The sequence below is a fragment of the Leguminivora glycinivorella genome, chromosome 6 (genome assembly GCF_023078275.1).
Source record: "Leguminivora glycinivorella isolate SPB_JAAS2020 chromosome 6, LegGlyc_1.1, whole genome shotgun sequence".
Classification (NCBI taxonomy): domain Eukaryota; kingdom Metazoa; phylum Arthropoda; class Insecta; order Lepidoptera; family Tortricidae; genus Leguminivora; species Leguminivora glycinivorella.
Window position 1 is genome coordinate 1,372,168 of NC_062976.1, and position 4,787 is coordinate 1,376,954.

A 4,787-nucleotide genomic window follows, 5' to 3' on the forward strand; every position below is an offset into this window, starting at 1 on the left:
TGTTGTATTTTTTTTTTTTAAGCTTTGTCCCCAACTTTTAACCAGAAAGATAGCAAAAATACAGGCGATTATAGAAAAGAGGTGCGCCAGTCGCTAGGGTGAAAAGTGACAAACTTTATCGCGTCGGTTCTGTGCGTCCCTATCGCACTTACGGAAAAGGGCGACCAGCCGGCGGCAGACATCTGTCCCTCTCACACTAACATACTTGCCAAAGCGTGACGGCGCTTCATCCGCATAGATAAGTTGCATTGGAAGCATAATGCGCTGGTTAGGCTTTATTGCGCTTAGGGTTACAAAAAAACGGTTTTTTTTCTGACTTGAAAAAAAATACCGTGAAAAAAAACAGTTTTTAGGGTTCCGTAGCCAAAATGGCAAAAACGGAACCCTTATAGTTTCGTCATGTCCGTCTGTCCGTCTGTCCGTCTGTCCGTCTGTCCGTCTGTCACAGCCGATTTACTCGGAAACTATAAGTACTACAGTGATGAAATTTGATGGGAATATGTGTTGTATGAACCGCTACAAAATTATGACACTAAATAGTAAAAAAAAAGAATTGGGGTGGGGCCCCCATACATGTAACTGAGGGATGAAAATTTTTTTTCGATGTACATACCCGTGTGGGGTATCAATGGAAAGGTCTTTTAAAATGATATAAAGTTTTCTAAAAAACATTTTTCTTAAAGTGAACGGTTTTTGAGATATCAGCTCTCAAAGTCGTAAAAAGTATGTCCCCCCCTCTATTTTTATAACTACGGGGTATAAAATTCTAAAAAAAATAGAGGTGATGCATGCTAATTAACTCTTTCAACGATTTTTGGTTTGATCAAAGTATCTCTTATAGTTTTTGAGATAGGTTGATTTAACTGTAATTTTGGCAGGTGTATAAATTGACATAATAAGTTTATTATATTTGCTGCTACGGAACCCTTTGTGCGCGAGCCCGACTCGCACTTGGCCGGTTTTTTTTTGGAGTATTTTTTCCTATAGTACGAAATCTCAAAATGTGCAAAGCAGTTAAAACTTTTATACGGTTTTTTAGACTAAATGTAAACTATTAAACAAATTTAATCAAATAACTTTATTCTTTGGTCTTGTAGAAGTAAGTAGTTATCACTATTTACTGTTGGCAACACCACCGCCTCTCCACGCTGCACGTCGGGGATTCCCCCATAAACGTTTGTATACTGAATGTTAATCGAATTAAAATGTACGTTATTGTTATTGAAACACGTTACAACTCACGAAAAACCGTTCTTGTCGAATTATTTGTTCATGTTTTTTTCTCATAATTCTGAAAAAAACATTTGTTTTTTTTTATATTTGCAACCCTAATCGCGCTATCATGATTGGCCCCCACATTTTAAAGGTTCAATAAAATAAAACAACTTCATCAACATGATTATTTTACTGCTAGATCGATAATAATAGTGTAAATACTGAATTTGCGAAATGCAACGTGTATAAGTATAAATATCTCCGCTAAAGTGTGCATGTGCTCTTATATAGAAATTTAACTGTTAGTATTAAATATTTACCCTCTGAACGTCATAGACTAAGGGCCAGTTGCATCAACCGTCTATGGAAATTCCTATACAATAAAATTTAACGAACGCTTTAACGGTAACAGACAGTTTTGTGCAACCGGCCCTAAATTCAAAGAGTTAAACAACAGACGCGCCACTTTCGAAACAAAATATAGTTTTACAGTAAAAAGAGTAGAATAATAATAGGGGCGCCACCGTCTATGCAAAACGGTTTGCATGTGGCAACTATTTTGACAGTTTTGCCACTTTTCAATGAAAACAGTCAAGTGTTGCTATGATAAAAAAAAATTTAGTTCCATTTTTACTTTTTGCCATGCTGATTCCGATGTTTCATAATTTCCCTTGTAAATAATAAAGTTCGTTTTCGTAACATAACTGTGTATAAAGATGCTGATGATTCTTTCCGTTTTGGCTCGAAAGTGACGTTTTTTTTTTTTTTCAAATTTCATAAGAATATACAGAGTGGGGCCTGTAACAAAGGCGAAGAATTGAACTGTAGGCTATTCTCCTTATACTGATCAACATTTGTTCAGTGACTTTTAAAAATTATGTAGTCTTTAAATTTTTAATTTTTCATACAAAATAAATATTAGGTTCAATGTACGCCATTATTGTTGTCATTGACGTTGTCTGTCACACTTTAGACTTAACAGAATTCGCAATACATTACCTCTTAGAAAAAACTTTCAAGGGTGATAAAAATCAAAATACAAGTTATTTTTAAAAGTCGCCGAACAAATGTTGATCAGTATAAGGAGAATAGCCTAGAGTTCAATTCTTCGCCTTTGTTACAGGCCCCACTCTGTATTCTTATGAAATGTGTAACCATAGATAATATTTTTACAGCTAATATTTGAAAAGTGATAGAAAATGTATACGAGATTTGTATTTTTAACAAATAAGGCACAGTACTGGGACGATTGCGGTGGTAAGTTTTACTTACATCTAGAATATAATACAAAATGCTTTAAAATACAAATTAATAGATAAACAGTTCAAAGGTCCATAAAAACAATCCATTAGTAAAAGTAATTAAATATAATAACATGTCACAATGTCATGAATAAATGTTAATAATATAATATATATTTGCACCCGTGTGTAACACAAAACTTTTCCGCTCAACTAGCTAGGAAAGTACAACGCAAAAAACGTGTTTATCACTGCTTCCAGTAGTTCCACAGGTGGTAAATCATCTTCATCACTAGATTCACCCACTTTTATCAATTTTAAAGCAGAAAATGTGACTATATTCAAGGTCAAATTACTTTATCCGCTAGTGGATAAAATGCGTTTTTACCCGCTGGAATTAAAGGATAAAACACGTGTTTCCGAGCTAGTGAGGCTACTCTCTGTTTGTTCAAGATTTTAAATATAAGTCGCGAGCGTAGCGACTTCTCAATATTTTGTTCGTAACTCAAAATTAGAGATCGATTTACATATAAATCATATAGCAAAGTATTCCATACAAAATCAAAAGTTTTTAAACAATTTCTAATGTTTAATATTTAACTGTGAAATGCATTGCAAGAAGTAAGGAGCAGTGACGAATAAATAACCAAAAAAAATGTTGACGTAACTAGTAATATGTACAGTCTGACCAAAACAAGTAGAAATTAAAGTGGCAACATCATAGTGTCGTCCCGTTTTCTCACACATATTGATTTGAAAGGGACGACACTACAATGTTCCCACTTTTTAATTTCTACTCTTTTTGGTCAGACTGTATTATCAGTATTAATCTTATTGTTAAAACTGTAATTAGATATAACTATAAAAATAAATACAGTAACGTAGTGTCTTGCGTGGGCGACGGTCGCGCGATCGTCGCCGTCGCGTCTCATACTTCCATATCGATAAGGTTTGATTTGGTATGCGTCGCATCGCCGTCGCGCGACCGTCGCCCACGCAAGCCACGGCGTAAGTAGCAGTAATTACAGTATTACTAATTTTGGCTCGAAAAAGCGTTTATTCAGGCAGGTACAGTTCCATTATTTCGTTGTTAGTTCAGTAATTCCCAAAAAGTGTGTACAGTCAGCTGCAGAGTCTACTACTTTGTATGGCAGGGGGTCTCCTTTTCTCTGCAGCTGACTATACATTTAGATCACGTCTTCGATTTTGATAAAAATTGGTAGACTGATAAGAGTCCGTGGTGCTAAGCAAGATCCACTCGATTTCCTAACATTCCCCAGGTAGTTTGTATGTTTGCTGTTTTGTTACCGAAAAGCCCTTGATATAGCCCTTGGGGCAATAGGGATATTGTCATACTTAATAATTATGTACCTATTTGAATGCTCTGAATACCTATAAGTGGGGGATCAATTATGAATGGGTTTTTATAGTTTGTAATTTATAGTATGTATATTGTATCTTCTGTTAGTGATCCTAATAAACAAGACAACTAAACAAAATGTATAGGATTCTGGTAACAAAAAGGAAGGTTTCATACAAACTACCTAGAATATTTTGGAAAACTTAGTGGATCTTACTCAGCATCATGGACTATCAGCCTACCAATTTTTATCAAAATCTGAGACGTGATTCAAGTATACAAAACTACAAACTTTTCGGGAATTACTCAGTTACTAAAATATTTAGTCAAATTAAATAAAGTGGCCATACAGTTTATTTACAAAATGTCAAAGAAGCTGTCAAAATTCATGCTGCATTTTACCAAAATATTTTTTTACTAGTCTGACGGACTGCAAATTGAATGTATTTTGTACTCCGTACTGCAGTTTACATAATAACTGCAGTCAGTATGCAGTCCGGCCCCGAAAGTGTTAAAATTCATAATATTACATTAAAATTTATTCTTGTATATAGTGCTAGCTGTTTAAGAGTAGATTATGCATAAAAATATTGCTGATTTGATGCATATACGAATAATTCCATATGAAATAGAAGAATAATATAAAATACAAATATACAATCCAAAATGGTTGAGCGATTTTTCTATTGGGTTGGTAAGAAAGTAATGAGCGATCGATTGAATTCCACATAAAATTTTTGAGAGTGTTCTAGAATCTTCTATGGTCGAAAGTATATAAAGGGCGAGTCGCACAGTTTCTCGTCAGTCATTCACTAGCTGTCGCCGAGCTAATATAAGGAAGAAAATGGACGAATTAAAAGTGCATGTAAGGCATTGCTTACTATATGAATTTCAGTCTGGCCATTCAGCCGCCGAAGCAGTGCGTAATATATGTCAGCGTGTTGCTCCTGAAGTTGTGTCTGAGGCCACGG

The 4,787-nt window shown here is 34.9% G+C and overlaps 1 long non-coding RNA gene across 1 annotated transcript; it reads left to right on the plus strand.

The window, feature by feature from the left end:
• Nucleotides 1-2,783: 2,783 nt before the first annotated feature.
• LOC125227466 lies at nucleotides 2,784-4,503 on the plus strand. The gene is made up of 2 exons (XR_007177183.1): nucleotides 2,784-3,337; nucleotides 3,470-4,503. It is a non-coding gene; the product is annotated as an uncharacterized LOC125227466 (long non-coding RNA).
• Nucleotides 4,504-4,787: the final 284 nt, after the last annotated feature.